An 18,404-nucleotide genomic window follows, 5' to 3' on the forward strand; every position below is an offset into this window, starting at 1 on the left:
TTACGCTAACTGCCCCTGTGGTAAAGTCATAGTGTGACGAGAGGCCTGGGTGAGGCTGGTAAAGACCCAAGTGCTGCAGTATCTGAGACTAGAACTGAGACACGAATTTGACACAGAGACCGAGAGCAGTGTTCCTGAGTAGACGCTAGATGAGAACCCGATAAGACTAGACTAGAATACAAATCTTGGCACCAAATCACGACCGCCAAAGAGCGGAGTGGGCCAAAATCTTTAAAGGGACTGCACCAGCTATCTGTTGTCCTGAGAATTGGAGCGTCTAAACCCGGATGCAGGTGCAGTTGGGTGCGTACCATTACACACAGAAATAGGCCCCTCAGCTCGTCTCTTCCACGCAGCCATCTGACTAGTTCCATTTGCCTGCTTTTTAATCCCAAAACTTTCTTATCCAGTTTACCTGTCCAAATGTTTTTTAAGCATTATAATGGTACCCACCTTGGCAGGTCTCACTGGAAGCTCGTTCCATATATCCAACAACCCCTCCCCCCCCATTGTGAAAAGCTTCTTTCTCAGGTCCACTTTAAATACTTCCCCTCTTACCTTAAACCAATGCCTTCTGGTTTTAGGCTCCCCTACCTTGAGAAAAGACACGGCATATGATGCTGATGACTATGGGGGGTTAAAAAAGATAGTTAGCATCCACCTTATCAATACCCCTTGTGATTTTATAAACCTCCATAAACTCACTCTTTAGCCTCCTCCACTTCAGGGAAAGAAAAAAAAAACCCAGCCAGTTAAATCTCTCCTAGTATCTCAAGCCCATGAGTCCTGGTTAAATCCTTGTGACTTTTTTTTTGACCACACACCTCTTAAGCTTAACGACATCTTTACTTTAGCTGGGTGGCCAGATCTGTGCACAGTATTCCAAGTGTGGTCTCACCAATGACTTGTACAGTTGTAGTATGACATGAAGACCTCCATGCTAAGTAGCCTTTGGCGTGAAGGCATTAAAGCTCTGACTGATGAAAGCAAGTGTTCCAAATGCCTTCTTCATCATCCAGCCCACACGTTCTGTCATTGTCAGTGAACTACATATGTCTGTTCTACAAAGAGCCCCAGGGCGCTGAGTTTATCGTGCCCATCTTGTCTTGGTTTAACTTGCCAAAATTTAACACTTTGTACTTGTCTGAGGTAAATTCCGTAAGACCGTAACATATAGGAGCAGAATTAGGCCATTTGGCCCATTGAGACCATTCTACCATTCTATAATGCTGATTTATTATCCCTCTTAATCCCATTCTCCTGCCTTCTCCCCATAACCTTTTTACACCCTGACTAATCAAGAACCTATCAACTTCTGCTTTACACATACCCAATGGCTTGGCCTCCACAGCGGTCAGTGGCAATAAATTCCATAGATGCACCACCCTCTGGTTAAGTAAATTCCTCCTTATTCCTGTCATAAATGGACATCCTTGTATTCTGAGGCTGTGCCTTCTTATTGCATCTGACATTCCTTGCCCCATTTCTCCAGTTCATCCACATCCTCTTATAATCTTCGACAACATACTTCACACTGTCCATTATTACTCTGGTGACATCTGCAAACTTACTAACCACGTGAACAAGATTGTCATCCGATATGTTAATGTAGATGACAGACAACAAAGGAGCCTGTAGTGATCCCTAGTGGCATACCACTGCGGCTAGGCCTCCAATGGTGATAATAGCCTTCCACTGCCTCCTTCCATCTAAGAACATAAGAAATAGGGGCAGGAGTCGGCCATCTGGCCTGTCGAGCCTGCTCCGCCATTCAATAAGATCATGGCTGATCTGACCACGGACTCATCTCCACCTACCTGCCTTTTCCCCATGACCCTTAATTCCCCTACTATGCAAAAATCTAATCCAACCTTGTCTTAAATATATTTACTGAGGTAGCCTCCACTGCTTCATTGGGCAGAGAATTCTGCAGATTCACCACCCTCTGGGAAAAGCAGTTCCTCCTCATCTCTATCCTAAATTTACTCCCCCAATTCTTGTGGCTATGACCCCTAGTCTCACCTACCAGTTGAAACAACTTTCCTGTCTCTATCTTATCTATCCCTTTCATAATTTTATATGTTTCTTTAAGATCTCCTCTCATCCTTCCGAATTCCAGCAAGTACAGCCTCAGGTGACTCTATCTCTCCTCATAGTCTAAACCCCTCATCTCTGGAATCAACCTTTGCACTGCCTCCAAAGCCAGTATATCCTTCCTCAAATAAGGAGACCAGAAATGCACGCAGTATTCCAGGTGTGGCCTCACCGGTGCCACACCTGGAGTATTGCGTGCAATGAGCTGGAGTCATTGATTCAGTTGCAGCATAAACTCCCAGCTCTTAAATTCAATCCCTCTAGCAACATTCCATTTGCCTTTTTGATAGCCTGCTGCACCTGCAAATCAGCCTTTTGCGATTCGCGCACAAGCACTCCCAAGTCCTTCTGCACAGAAACAGTCCTTTGACCCACATTTGGACCATACCCCTCCCATCCGTGTACCTATCCAAATTCCTCTTAGACTTTGTTTACCACTTCCACTGGCAGCTCATTCCATGTTGCACCACACTCTGAGTGAAGAAGTTCCCCCTCATGTTCCCCTTAAATATGTCACTTTTCACCCTTAGCCCATGACCTCTAGTTCCAGTTTCAGCCAACCTTTGTGGAAAAATGTTTGCTTGCATCGATCTGATCTCATAATTTTGTAATCATCTATCAGATGTTCAAAGTTCATAGTAACTTAATCATCAGAGTGCAAACTTGTCACAGCATACAACCCCGAGACTCATTTTCCTGCGGGCATACGCAGCAAATCTATAGAATAGTGACTATAACAGGATTAATGAAAGGTATACTAGAGTACAAATATAAATTAAAAGCAATAAATATTGATAATAAGATAAAGGGTCCTTAAAGTGAGATCATTGGTTGTGGGAACAAGTGAGTGTGTTTAGTGCCTTTTACTGAAGAGCCTGATGGTTGAGGTGTAGTAACTGTTGTTGAACCTGGTGGAGTGAGTCCTGAGGCTCTTGTACCTTCTACCTGAGGGCAATAGTGAGAAACGAGAATGGCCTGGGTGGTGAGGATCTCTGATAATGGATGCTACATGCTATGACAGCGTTTCATGTAGATGTGTTCAGTGGTTGGGAGGCTTTACCCATGGTGTACTGGGCCAAATCCACTGCCCTTTGTAGGATTTTCTGTTCAAAAGCATTGGTGTATCTATACCAGGCCACAATGCATCCAGTCAATACTCTCTCTTCAACGCATGTCGAACATATTTACTGCATATATTTTGAATAAAATGGAAATGTAGCTGAACGGTTTTATATGAATCACCGTGTAAGATCAAATTTAACATCCAAGCTGCAAAGTTCCAGTTGTTGTTTGATCTTCCGTGTGAAAATGACTTTGTAGGCAGTGCGTGGGTCAGACACGCTCACAGTCTCAAACATCTCCTACCTCGATGCGTGGCGGGGCGGGTTTCGGTGCTTTTCAGCAGAAAACCACAGTCTTCCCAGGAGACTCAATGAAGTCATTGCACAGCTTTTTGCAGCTTTGCACGCTACCCACAGCCCGCCTAGCACAAAAGCCTTTGATTGAAGCCTTATCGGAGTGTGTGATTACCGTTATGTGTCTGATCTCTCCGGCCAGCAGGCTGTATCATTCATTACAGCTGCTGTAACAGCTGATTACCTTTATACACCTGATTAGAGCTGTTTATTGAAGAAACTGGAAGCCCATGAGCCAGTCCTCATGGGGGTTTGGAGGTGGAGAGGTTCAGTAACTTTATATTCCTTGGCGTTCTCATTTAGAGGATTTGTCCCGGGACAAGTATGTAAATGTAATTACAGAGAAGGCACAGCAGCTCCTCTGCTTCCTTTGCCATAGACTTGGCTTGTCATCTAACACTTTGACAAACTTCTATAGACGTTGTATCATGGGCTGATATGGAAATGCCTCTGTCCAAGAATTAAAAAAGCCCACAAAAATGGGGTTAATACAGGCCAGTCCATCACAGGAAAAGCCCTCCCTCCATTGAGCACATCGATAAGGCGCTGTACCGCAAAAAAAGCAGCATTCAGGTCAAGATGTCTTCTCACTACTTCCATTAGGAAACAGACACATGGGCCCTAGATCCCACGCCTCCAGGTTCAGAAACAGTTATTACCCTACAACCATCAGGCTTGTGAGCCAGTGTGGATAACTTCACTCACCTCAACACTGATCTAATTCCACAACCTATGGACTCACTTTCAAGGACTCTACAACTCATGTTCTCACTATTATTTACTTATCTATCTGTCTATTTATATATCTATTTATTCATTGTCTACTTGTATATAATATTCATAGATTAATTAATTTTTGTTTTTTCCACAATTTGACTTATTTTGAAAATTGGTGGTTTGGCAGTCTTCCTTTGTAGTTTTTCATTGTGAAAACATCTTCATAAGTTTTAATCTACAATTTGAGAGGGAGAAGGGAAAATCGGAAGTGTTAGTATTACAGTTGAACAAAGGGGACTATGGAGAATTCAAGAAAACTAATCTCGAGGTAGTACAGTACTGTCCAAAAGTCTTAGGCACCCTAGATTTTTTTTAATATGGTTTCAGATCTCATGACCTCTACATCATCATGGCTGTCCGGGATTACCTGCAGAGACAGAAGCAAGTGACACAAACACAGTCAGCAGAAGAACTGTGGCAAGTTCACCAAGATGCTCAGAATAACCTACCAGCTGATTTTCTTATAAAGCTGCACGGCGGTGTACCTAAGTCTAGAACTGATGCAGTTTTAAAGGCAAAGGGTGGTCACAACAAATATTGATCTGATTTAGTTGTTTTTGTTTTTACTACTTACTGCTCTTTATAGTATATTTTTTGATATTTAGAAACTTTTCAATTCATGATTTTTGAAAATATCTTCTCTTTACAGATGTTTTGTTTACATGCACCTAAGACTTTTGCACAGTATTGTATATAGCGACATATACTGTATGTACTTTGATAATAAATCTATTTTGAACTTTCTGAACTCTCTAAACATTCAACCTGGCTGCAACTCTGTAATGGACGTTGCCTTATTTTTAGGCATCGCTTCCTGTAGGTACCACCAATGGTGGGGACGGGTGTGCCCGTGATGTATTGTGCTGAGTCCACACAGAGCAGTCGTGATGAAGTTAGAAGGCAAAGAAGGCTTGAAGGTCAAGTAGGGTCCTTGTACGTTCCAAGTGCAGGTTGATGGGACAAGGCAATAATAGTTCAGCATGGACTAGATGGAGCAAAGGTCCTGTTTCTGTGCTCTAGTGCTTTATGACTCTAAGTGACCCACTCCTGCTCCTATCTTCAGGACCAGGTCACTCATAGTCATAGAGCACTACGGCAAATGTTGAAGAGCTGCTTCTCGTTCCACAGCTGCCTGGCACGCTGAGTGTTTCTGACATTGTCATTTTCTTATTTCAGATTTCCAGCAGCTGCAGCTTTCTTTGATCTTCAGAGACCACTGTGTTTACATTGTTCTCACACAGGAAGCAGCTGTCATTGACACTTCTGGCATTCAGAAAGTGGGTGAGCAGCTGGTTTTCTGAACCGCAGCGACACCGGGATTCCCACCGTACTGCTGAAACAGATCTTCTGCCGAAAAGAAAGATGACTTCCTTTCGCCGTGAAAACCCTTTCTTGGAATTCAGTCTTTCGTAGTAAGCAGGATCCTGGGGAGCCTTGCAGAACAGCTAAAAGCACAGTTCCCTGGAAAAGGGTTTACCAGTAGACAGATTGGCAAAGAATGCATTTGGAGTGCTGACCTTGAGAAATCGGAGCACTGAGCACTGGAGATTATACAGCATATTGAGTGTGGCACTATAGTGGTTAGTGTAATACTTTATGGGGTTCATTTCCTGCTGGATTTTGTATGCTCACCCTTTGACCGCGTGCAGGTTAGTGATTGGTTGGCAGGAAGAATGGCCACACTTGGGGGCCACCCCCAGCACATCCTCGGGCTGTGTTGGTTGTTAGATGCAAGTGATGCATCTCACTCTATGCTTTGATGTACATATGACAAATAAAGCACATGTTTACCTTTACTGTTAGTCTAGACGTTGGGATGTTGTGTTGAAGTTATTTAAGACATTGATGAGGCTGCACCTGCAGGTATCCTGAATAGTTTAGTTTACCCTGTATAGGAAAGACATCGTCAAGCAGGAAAGACATCATCAAGCTGGAAAGAATGCAGAGAAGGTTTACAAGAATGTTGGACACAAGAGGTTCTGCAGATGCTGGGAATTTTGGTAGCACAAAATACTGGGAGAGCTCAGCAGATCAGGGAACATCTCTGGAGGGGAATAAACAGTCCAGATGAAGGGTCTCAGTCCAACACATTGACTGTCCATTTTCCTTAGTAGATGCTGCCTGGCTTGCTGAATTCCACCAGCATTTTGTGTGCATTATAGGAATGTTGCCATAACTTGAGGACCTGAGTTATACGAAGAGGGTGAGGCGGCTAGCAGTTTATTCCTTGAGGGAGTCTGAGGGGTGATCTTGTAGTAGAAGTGCATAAATTCATGAGGGGCATAGATAGAATGAATGAACGTTGCCTTTTTCTCAGGAAGGGGGAATCAAAAACTCAAAGGCACAGGTTTAAGGTGAGAGGAGAGAGGTTTAAGGGACCAGAGAGGTAACTTCATGCAGAGTGTGGTGGAATATGGAACAAGCTGCCAGAGGAAGTGTTTGAGGGAGGTACAAAAGCAACATTTAAAAGACAGGTACACGGATAGGAAGGTTTCGCACTGAGGTTCCCAACCTGGGGTCCATGGCATAAAAAAGGCTGGGAGCACCTGGTTTAGAGGGGTGTGAGCCAAACATGGGCAAAAGGAAGCAACACACACAAAATGCTGGAGGAACTCAGGGTCTCGGCCCGAAACGCCAGCTGTACCCTTTTCCATAGATGCTGCTTGGCCTGCTGAGTTCCTTCAGCATTTTGTGTGTGCTGCTTGGATTTCCAGCACCTGCAGATTTCCTCTTGTTCGAGAATGGGCAAATGGAACGAGCTTTGCTGAACATCTTGGTTAGCGTAGATAAATTGGGCAGAGAGTCTGTTTTCACGCTCCATGATCTGATGACTCTCAAATCTATCACAGCCAAATGAACAAATCTTAGACAAATCTAACCACGAAGCTTGGCTGAAAATACAAGCCTTGTTGAATGACTTGGAGAGGCTTTGGCAGGAGATTCCTGTGTTTAGAAACAACACTGCTGACATCCATGACTGTGTGGGGGGAAAGATTCTACATGGACTTTGATGCACCATCAATAACTCTTGGAGATGTGAGGCGAGATATAGGCTTTTATTGGCTGGAAGAAGGAACAAGCAGCAATTGCCACCACACTGCATCCTGGAGACTGAGGCCGGGGCGGTGTCCCCAATCGCCTTTATACCGGGGTCCGTGGGAGGAGCCACAGGAGCAGTCAGCAGGGGGGGCGTGTCCAGACAGGTATATGTAGTTCACCATAGACTTATAAATTTTAAGTTCAGAACACCCTGTGTTCACTGTGTCTGCATGAGCTGTAGAGAATGTTACTGGGAATATCAACTATTTGGCTCTGAACTTAAAGTAGTATATTAAAGGCTGTGTTGTGCTCAAAGATTCCTGGAACTAAGCTGTCAACACTGCAGTGTTTTTGGGTCAGGCAGGATTACCTGTTTAAATTAACTTTATTTAGAAAAAAGGAATGGAAATAGGTTTGAATTGATTGGATGAGCTGGTATTGTTCTTTGAATGGATTGGTTTTTAACAGTTGCACACCAGATTATGGCGATTTTCAGCTAAATTTTGCTTGAATCCACAATGACTAATGTAGCATTTCATTAAATGCTGATGATCCCAAATCTGACCTTATCTTTCTGAATAAAAATAGATTTTGTTCTTTAGAATCACTTTGGGGAACTTTCCCACCGCCAATGTTAGGCTCACTGACTTGTCCTTGCAGCTCTTCTCAAATAAAAGCACAATGTTAGCCATCCTCTAGACTCACCAGTGGCTAAAGAAGATACAAAATCTTCCCCGGGGCCTCAACTTGCTTCCCACATGCTCATGCCCTGAGGATTTATCGACCTCAAGACTGCCTACATCTCCCGTTTCATTAAATCGATACGTTTCAGGTCATCATTGTTGTGTTCCCTGAATTCAGCTGCTTCCTTGAGCTTCTCCATGGTAAATAGAGATGAGAAACATTCATTTAAGACCTCGTCCATCTCCAGTGATTTCACCCGTAGAGACTACACCGATCTTTAAGGGGGACTAAAACTGGAGATTACAGATTAACTTTATTTGTCACATCTACATTGAGAAATACAGTGATATAATTGGTTAGCATCGACTTCTCTCATTGGGACTGAATAATCCTCTCTATAATGAGATCTGGGTCTTCTTGAAGGCAGGAGAAAGGGGCTGAGAGAGAAATGGATCAGCCATGATGAAATGGGGGAGCAGACTCGATGGGCCAAATGGTCTAGTTCCGTTCCTATGTATTATGGTCATATGGTCTTGATGGAAAGACCACAGTCAGTCCAAGTTGGCAACAACATCTGAGGGTTCAGCAGTCTGAGCACTGGTGCCCCACCCAAGCCTGCGTGCTCAGTCCGCTGCTGACTCATGACTGTACTGCCAGATCCAGCTTAAACCACGTCATTAACCAATGATATAACAGTGGTCGGCCTTATCAGCAACAATGATGAGTCAGCATACAGACAGCAGACAGAGAGGCTTGTCAAATGGTTTGAGAACAACAACCTGAGTCACAACGTGGACAAGAGGGAAGAGATGAAAGTGGACTTCAGGAAGGCACAAGCCGACCGCTCTCCATCGCACATCAATGACTCTGCCATGGAGAGAGCGGAGAGTTCAAAGTTCTTCTGTGTGCACATAACGGACAATCTAAACCGGATCCTCTACACCTGATTACCTCAACAAGGCACAGCAGCCTCTACACTTTCCGAGGAGACTGAGGCGTGCAAGGCTCCCCGCTTCTATTCTAACAGGAACTTTCTGCAGGAACGATATCGAGAGAGTTCCATCTGACTGCATCCTTGTGCGGTACGGAAGCTGCAAGACTTCGAACAACAGGGCCCTGCAGGTGATAGTAAAAACCACCGCGAGGATCACCAGGGTCTCCCTCCATCCCGTTTGTGACACTTCCTGGGAGTGTTGTATGAGAAGGGCCTGAAGCATCATTGAGGATCCCTGCCACCCATCCCACAATCTCTTTGATCCACTGCCGCCAGGAAGGTGGTACAGGAGCATCAGGACTAGGACTGCCAGACCGGGTAACAGCTTCTTCCCCAGGATGTGAGACTAATGAATACCCTGCTGCCTCTGAGGTTTCGTCACTAGGACAGTGAGCTGTTTACTGTTTACCTGTGTTGTGCACCACATACACTTTGGATATTTTTTATACATTTTCTTAACTTACTTGCGGTAATAACTTGTTTTAGGTGCTGCATGTGATATAGGTTTTGTGGGTACACCATGATCTATTTGGTTTTATATATTAAGAGTCAGATGACAATAAACTTGAACTTGGATGTGCTGGGGCAACCCACAAGTGTTACCATGTTTCTGGTGCCAACATTGCATGCCCACAGCTTACTAACCCTGACCCGTGCACGTTTGGAACATGGGAGGAAACCAGAACACCCAGAGGAAACCCACGCCAATCATGAGGAGAATGTAAAGACTCCTTAGAAACTGCAGTAGGAATTGAACCCCGATCGCTGGCTCTGAAAAGTGTTACGCTAACCGCTATGGCACCATCTCATCCCTATTCTCTCCCTAGTTTTGCAGAATTTCTTAGGCTTCTCCTTTACCTTATTTGCCAAGAATACTTCATGTCCCCTTTTGGCCTTCCTGGCTTCCCTCTTCAGCATACCACATCTCCCAGAGACTTGCTTGATTCCAGCTGCCTATATTCCAGCTGACTCTTGCTTTTCACAAACCAGAGCCTCAAGAACACTCGCCATCTTGGCTTCCATGGTCCTATCAGCCTCGACCGGGACACATTGAACCTAAGTGCTCGCTGCCTCATTTTTAAAAGCCACCCCCTTGCAAGACACCTCTCTACCTTCAAGCAGCCTCTCCCAACCATTACATCTTCCTGACTAATTCAACCAAAGTTGGTGTTGACCCAATTGATTTACTCATTGAGATACAGCATGGAATGGGCCCTTCGAGCTGTGCCACTCAGCAATGCCTGATTTAACCCTAGCCTAATCAGGGGACGATTTCCAATGACCTATTAACTTATCAACCCTATGATTTTGGAGTGCAGGAGGAAAATGGAACACCAGGAGAATACCCACACAGTCACGGGGAGAACATATAAACTCCTTACAGGCAGAGGAAGGAATTGAAGCTGGGTCACCTGTGCTGTAGAGCGACGTGCTACCATAGTACTTTAACTAATACCAGAAAGAGGTAATTTTATACATCAGTAAGGACTGAACTACCATCCAACTCCATCCTGACCATTACCCTTCCCATCATTGAGGTAATCTTCAAAAGATGGTCCCTCAAAAAGGTGACATCCATCATTAAGGACCCCCACCATCCAGAACATGATCTCTTCTCATTAGGAGGAAGTACAGGAGCCTGAAGGCACACACTCGGTGTTTTAAGAACATCTCTTCCTCTCCACCATCAGATTTCTGAATGGACCATCAACCCACGAACGCTACCTCAGTAGTTTGTTCTCTTTCTGCACTGCACATTTAATTTTTACGCATTTTTTATTCTAACTTGCTGTAATTTTTTACTTATTGCTCTGTATGGCAGCCACACAATAGCAAGTTTCCCGACATCTGTCAGTGATAATAAACCTGATTCTGATTCGCATCTTTTACTCATGAACCAGATCACTGGCTGATTTATAGTTGCCTCTGTTCAAACTGCCACCTGAAACCTTTTTCTCTCGGCCATTGTTCTGACCCCAACCAGAAACTGATCGATTGAAATAATTCTTAAAGGGTGATTCAGAAACAGGTTTAATATCACCACCATATGTTGTGAAATTTGTTAACTTTGCGGCAGCAGTACAATGTAATACACATTAAGAGGAAAAATTGTGAGTTACAGTATGAATAATTAAATGAAACAGCTAAATTTAAAACCGGCAAAAAACCACAAATTAATAGAAGTAGTGAGGTAGTGTTCATGGGTTCAACGTCCATTCAGAAATTTGATAACTGAGGGGAAGAAGCTATTCTTGAATCGTTAAGTTTGTGCCTTCAGGCTCCTGTACCCCCTCCCTGATGGTAACAATAAGAAGAAGTCGCATCCTGGGTGATGGGGGTCTTTAAAGATGGGCACCATCATTTTGATGCATCGCTCCTTGAAGATGTCCTGGAGACCATGAAGGCTAGTGCCCATGTTGGAACTGACTAAGTTTACAACTCTCTGCAGCTTATTTCAATCCTGTGCAGTTACCACCCCCTCCCCCCTCCCAGATGTAGCCAGATAGAGTAACATTAAAAGAACAACTGTTGTGAGAAACCTTGTTTTGCGTGCTACCCACACAGATCATTTCATCACATCAGTGCAGTATGATGTAAGACCATGATGAGGCAGATGGCAAGGATAAGAGTTCATCTTTGGCGTGTGAGGTCTGACCAAGAGTTTAATAGCCTGAAAGAGGTTGATGAAGAGATAACGGATGCATTGGTCATGGTCTTTCAAGAATCACTTGATTCCGGCATGGTCGCGGAAGACAGGAAGATTGCAAATGTCACTCCACTCTTTAAGAAGGGAGGAAGGCAAAAGAAAGGTAATTATAGGCCAGTTAGCCTAACCTTAGTGGTTGGGAAAGTGTTGGAGTCTATTATGAAGGATGAGGTTTCGGGGTACTTGGAGAATAATGATAAAGTATGTCAAAGTCAGCATGGTTTCTGTGAAGGGAAATCTTGCCTGACAAATCTGTTAGAGTTCTTTGAAGAAGTAACAAGCAGGGTGGACAAAGGAGAGGCAATGGATGTCATTTACTTGGATGTTTAGAAGGTATTTGATAAGGTGCCACACATGAGGCTGCTTAACAAGATAAAATCCTATGGTGTTACAGGAAAGATACTGGCATGAATAGAGGAATGGCTGACAGACGGGAGGTAATGTGGGAATAAAGGGGACCTTTCCCAGTTGGCTGCCTGTGATTAGTGGCGTTCCTCAAGGGTCAGTATTGAGTCTGCTACTATTCACATTGCTTGTCAATGATTTAGATAATGGAATTGATGGCTTTGTGATAATGTTGCAGATGGTAAGAAGGTAGATGGAGGGTTAGTTAGTGCTGAGGAAGCAATGCGATTGCAACAGGACTTAAACAGATCAAAAGACTGGGCAAAAAAAGTAGCAGATGGAATACAGAGTTGGGAAATGTATGACAATGCATTTTGGTAAAGGAACAATAGTGCAGACTGTTATCTAAATGGGGAGAAGTTCAAACATCAGAGATGCAGAGGGGCTTGAGAGTCCTCATGCAAGATTCCCAGAAGGTTAATTTACAGATTCAGTCTGTGGTGAAGAAGGCAAATGCAATGCTGGCATTTATTTCAAGGGGGATAGAATATAAAAGCAAAGAGATAATACTGAGCCTTTATAAGACATGCGTCAGACTGCACTTGGGAGCATTGTCAACAGTTTTGGGCTCCATATCTCAGAAATGAAGTGTTATTATTGAAGAAGGTCCAGAGGAGGCTCACAAGTATGATTCTATGAATGAAGAGGTTAAGCATCTGGCAGCTTTGGGCTTGTACTCACTGGAACTTAGAATGAAGAGTCTGAGAACAGCGGGATAGAAGCTGCCCTTGAACCTGGTGGTATGTGTTCTCAAATTTTTATATCGGTCTTATATTCCGTCCGGGTAGCCTTCAACTTGATGACGGCATGAATATCGATTTCTCCTTCCAGTAACCATCCCTCCTTTCTCTATTCCCCACTCTGACATTTTACCTCTTTCCACCTGTCTATCACTTCCCCCTGCATCCCCTCCTCTTTCCCTTTCTCCTATGGTCCACTCCCCTCTCCTATCAGATTCCTTCTTCTCCAGCCCTTGACCTTTCCCACCCACCTGGCTTCACCGATCACCTTCTAGCTGTCCTTCCTCTCCCCCTGTTCTGGTGTCTTCCCCCTTCCTTTCTGGTGCTGAGGAGGGGTCTTGGTCTGAAACATCGACTGTTTATTCATTTCCGTAGATGCTGCCTGACCTGCTGAGCTCCTCCAGCATTCTGTGTGAGTTGCTTTTGCATCTTCTGCCTGATGGGAGAGGACAGGAGAGAGAATGTCTTTTAATTAATTATGTTGGTTGCTTTACCAAGACAGAGAGAAGTGCAGACAGAGTCCATAGAGAGGAGGCTGCTGAACTGTGTCTACAACCCTCCGCAGTTTCTTGTGGTGCTGGACAGAACGGTTGCTCAGTGACGCATCAAAGCAGAAGGCGAGAAGGGTTGAGCGGGACACAGAGCGCAGTGGGTGCCCAGAATGAGATGTCAGAGGTGACGGTAAATACAATAGAGGCATTTAAGTGTCTTGGATAGGCAGAAGAATGTACAGAGGATGGAAAGATATGGACATAATGTAGGCAGAAGGGATAAGTTTAGAAAGGCATTTAATTACTGGTTTAATCAATTAATTTGGCATGGAACAGATCGTGATTGGCAGGCCCGTTCCTGTGCTGTACTGTTCTATGTTTTATGTTCTGTGTGACTAGGCTCAATGTTGTTTGATCTCTTCTCAAATATCCTGGGCCTTTTCCTCCAATGAGTTTTCTTTGCCTTGACTTTTTGTCCCTTACAGCCCATGAACCAATCCGATCGTCTGTCCCTGCAACCTGTCCTCATCCTAAAATGGAGTTAGGTAACATTTTCTTGTTTACACTTAGTGGGAACATCTGTCTCTATCATCAGTATGTTCAGCATTGGCTAAACGATGAACAAAATCTGCCTAGGACAGCTATTGCCAAAGAAAGTATTAAGTTTCAGTCTCCACAAATTAGGAGGCAGTTAAGGACAGAAAGATTTGTATTTGTATACAGTATCTCCTTTCTTGATTGACAAAGGGTTTGTGTTCCTTGAGAACAGAAAATTAGAAAAGCTGGGTAAAATGAATTATGAACAACTTTTCATAAAGCTGGATGAAGTGATCCTTGGCCTCCTCTTGAACCAAGGTTGACCTTGGCCTCTTGTGCCAAGATGAGGTCACCCCTAGCGTGCAGGAGCAAAGCCTTATATTCCGACTGTGTAGCCTCTAACCTGATGGGACGAATATTGATTTTTCATTGCGATGAACAAAATTCACCTCCCCCTTTCCTCTATTCCCTACTCTGACCTTTTACTTCTCACCTGCCTTTCACTTACCCCGGAACCGCTTCTCCTTCCCTTTCTCCTATTGCCCACTCTCATCTCCTATCAGATTCTTTCTTCTCCAGCCCTTGCCCTTCCCCACACACCCAGCTTCACCTATCACCTTCCAGCTAGCCTCCTTCCCCTCATACCCACCTTTTAATTCTAGCATCTCCCCCCTTCCCTCTCAGTCCTGAAGAAAGGTCTCTGCCCAAAACGTCAACTGTCTACTCTTTTCCATAGATGCTGCCTGACCTGCTGAGTTCCTCCAACGTTTTGTGTGTGCTGGTTCGGATTTCCAGCATCTGGGATTTTCTTGTGTTTGTAAAGTGTTTTATGGATAGTTTGATAAAGCTGGATAAAGTGATTTATAGACAGTTTGGCTCAGTTTATTGGCATGGGTTACATATGCTGTGTTAATTTTCATAAGTAAAATAGATTCAAAGACAAAAAACATTGTACTCCAAAAGGTCGTTGGTGCTATAGTGAAGATTTATGAGTATATGAAATTTTATGCATTAGTGTTGTAGAGCCATACATCACAGCAACCGGCCATTCAGCCCATCGGCACCATCAGAATCAAGTTCTTAAATCATCGAATTATAAGATATGAAATATATAAAATTCTGGAGGAACTCAGCAGGTATGACAGTAGCTATGGAGGGGAATAAGCACTCAATGTTTTGGGCCCAGACCTGTTGCTGGGTGTTAGCCCGAAACATCAACCATTAATTTTGGTACAGTTACTTCCGTATTTTTCTAGGAACTTCTTAGTTTTCAGTATCAGGTGTCAACGCTACATGAATCTCACTTCTTATAGGTTAATTGCTATCAATGGAATTTTATTATCTATGAGGCAACCACAACTGCTCTTTTTCCCTTTGTTCTCTCAGATCCTCTTTTTTTGTTTCTTTTCTGCTTTTGTGAACAATTGTAAGTAATAAGATCTAGGGCTTATTCTTGACTTCTCAAGAACCTGTGGATCGCAAAAACACCGGGATCAAACAGCAAAGTTCAAAGTAAATTTATTATTCAAGCACATATACGTCACCATATGCAATACTTAGATTCAATTTGTGCGGGCCTACAAGAAAAAGACAACAAACTGCGCAAGTGCAAAAGTAAGAAATAATAATAAATAAATAAATAAACAAACAATAAATATAGAGAACATGAGATAAAGCGTCCTTGAAAGTGAATCCATTGTGGGAACAGTTCAGTGATGGAATGAGTGGAGTTATCCCTTCTGGTACAAGAGCCTGATGGTTGAGGGGTAATAACTGTCCCTGAACCTGGTGGTGTGAATCCTGAAGCTCACCGATGCCTTTTATCTGATGGCAGCAGTGAGAGAAGAGCATGACCTGACTGGTGGGGGTCCCTGATGTTCTTCTATAACTTCTGAGAGGTGGCTGGATACGTATCTGAGTGGCCAACACATAGTAATCTACTGATCTAGTACTAGGAAATGGTAGTAATATAGATATGTACTTGATCAGGGAGGAGGTACAGGAGCCTGAAGACCCACACGCAACGTGTTAGGAACAACTTCATCCTCTCTCCTATCAGATTTCTGAATGATCCACCGTCCGATGAACTTATTTATTTATTGCCCGTTACGTCATTACTGGTGTTTAGGGCAGCAACGAAGGACCTCCATCTCCAGCAGATTCTTCATTGCTGTTTCCGTGACAATTTCATTTTACCAGTGAGGGTTGCTTGCCTTGAGCTGAACCCCCAAATCTGGAGGATGGGTGGACCATCCTTAGTCTGTTCTCTACCCTTTAACCTGATTTTCATGGGTGACCCTCCCAAGAGCCAAAGCATAAAGTCCTGACTCCAGCCAACATAGCTCACTGGGTCATTGAGGCACACAAGCCTCCAAACCCAACAAACAAGGTTGTGGTCCTCTTGGAAGAAGCCCATGAACACTACCTTGTTTTTGTTAATTATTTACCTAGTTTGTAACTTATAGTAATTTTATGTCTTTGCACTCAACTGCTGCTGTAAAGTGCATTTCATGTCTTAAACTCATTTTGGAAATCTTTGAGCGGCAGACACAAAATGCTGGAGGGACTCAGCAAGTTAGACACTATCCATGGAGAAGAATAACTAGTTGATGAGTCAAGCCGTGACCCTTCATTAGCACTATGAGGGTCTCGACTTGACCTGTCCCCTCCATAGAAGCTGCCTGACTTCCTGAGTACCTCCAGCATTTTGTGTGTGCTATTCTTTAACCAGTGCCCAGCCACCTGTCAGGGAACAGTGAGAGTGGCCACATATAGAGCCACATGAACATAAAATCCGCATACTACAGTGGAATTCAGCAACTCAGGCAGAATCTATGGAGGGTCTATGTCGGGTCGAGAACCCCCCCCCCCCGCCCCCACCAACCCAGGCGATGCTCTCTTCTTGCTGTTGTTGTCAGGAAGAAGGTAGAGGAGCCTCAGGACTCACACCACCAGGTTCAGGAACCATCAGACTCTTGATTCAGAGGGGATAACTTCACTCGCCCGTCACTGAACTGTAAGGTAGAGGAGCCTCAGGACTCACACCACCAGGTTCAGGAACCATCAGACTCTTGATTCAGAGGGGATAACTTCACTCGCCCGTCACTGAAGTTCCCACAACTGATGGACTCACTTTCAAGGGTTCTTCATCTCGTGTTCTCGATATTTATTTTTTATTTATTTTTTCCTTTTTTCTTATTTGCAGTTTGGTGTCTTTTGCACTTTGGTTGTTTGTTTATCCTATTGGTGCAGTCCTTCATTGATTCTGTTATAATTCTTGCACTTGCTGTGAATGCCCACAAGAAAGTGAACCTCGGGGTTTGATACAGTGACATAAATGTACTTTGATGATAAATTTACTTTGAACTTGGCTGTTTGGTCCTGATGTTTTTGCGATCGAAAGGTTTTTCGGAAGTCAAGAAAAAGGCATAAAATTTATTGCTTATGATTGTTTCATTAAGTGTGACAAAAGCAGAAAAGGAACAAAAACAAGGATGTGAGAGAACAGAGAGAAAAAGCAGTTGTGGTTGCCTCATACAGTGCCTCATAACAGTGGCAATGAGGAAGTTTTAAACAAACCCAAAATAACTACCTACCTGTTGAAGCACAGTGAGACTTTCAAGTTTAAAAAAATTACAGCGAGAAATGGTCGAGTTAAAAAGAAACATGTGCTGATAACTGTCGAGTTATATAAAGGCAGAAAACAGAAAAATTCACGGGTTCGTAAACAGTGAGAATTGGCAAGCATTTGGCTTTGGTGAGGCTAAAAAAAACAGAATCGACTCTGCGTGCATTAAGATTATTGCGTTAAGTGGGAGACAACAAGCTGCTTGTAGAAGTAGATGCAAAGACCAAAGCCCAGCTGGATGAATGGAAGGCCAAAAGGAAAGGAGCCAATGGAGATATGAAAACAAAGGATTGGTCAGAAGATGTTGTGGATGAGGAAACCAAGAGGAGAGATCAGATCGTAAAAGGAGCAATTAGAAAGATTAAAAAAATACTCCAGTGAACTGCAAGATCATGATGCACAGACTAGAAAGAAGAAAGACGAGGGTGACATAAGTGCTATGGAAATGGAGGAGGATAAATGAGACCTAATTTCTCGAGAAATTAGCAAATTTAGAGATACCCAGAAGAAAACTGAAGAAAACAGAAGGCAAGAAAAAGAAAGACAAGAAGTTGAAAAAAAAGAGAAGGGATAGAGAGAAAGAACGTGAGCCAGAAAGAGAAAGGCATGAAGGAACATGAGAAAGAAAAAGACAGAATGTGAGCATGAGGGAGATCGTGATGGGGATTGTGAGAGAATCAAGGATAAGGAAAGGGAGCGCAACCTAGAAAGGGATCAAGAGTATCAGAGAGAGAAATAAGCCAGGAACAGGAGAGAAGCAAGGATTGAAGTAGATCTAGAGAGAAACGCTGAAAAAGCAGAAGAAAGGTGTCCAGAGTTGTCAGAACCACTGCCTGCAGTCTCTGAGTCAACTCCATCAACCACCACGGAGGAGGACGCAGAACCTGAGATTG

This window comes from Hemitrygon akajei, chromosome 19 (assembly GCF_048418815.1).
Source record: "Hemitrygon akajei chromosome 19, sHemAka1.3, whole genome shotgun sequence".
Classification (NCBI taxonomy): Eukaryota; Metazoa; Chordata; class Chondrichthyes; order Myliobatiformes; family Dasyatidae; genus Hemitrygon; species Hemitrygon akajei.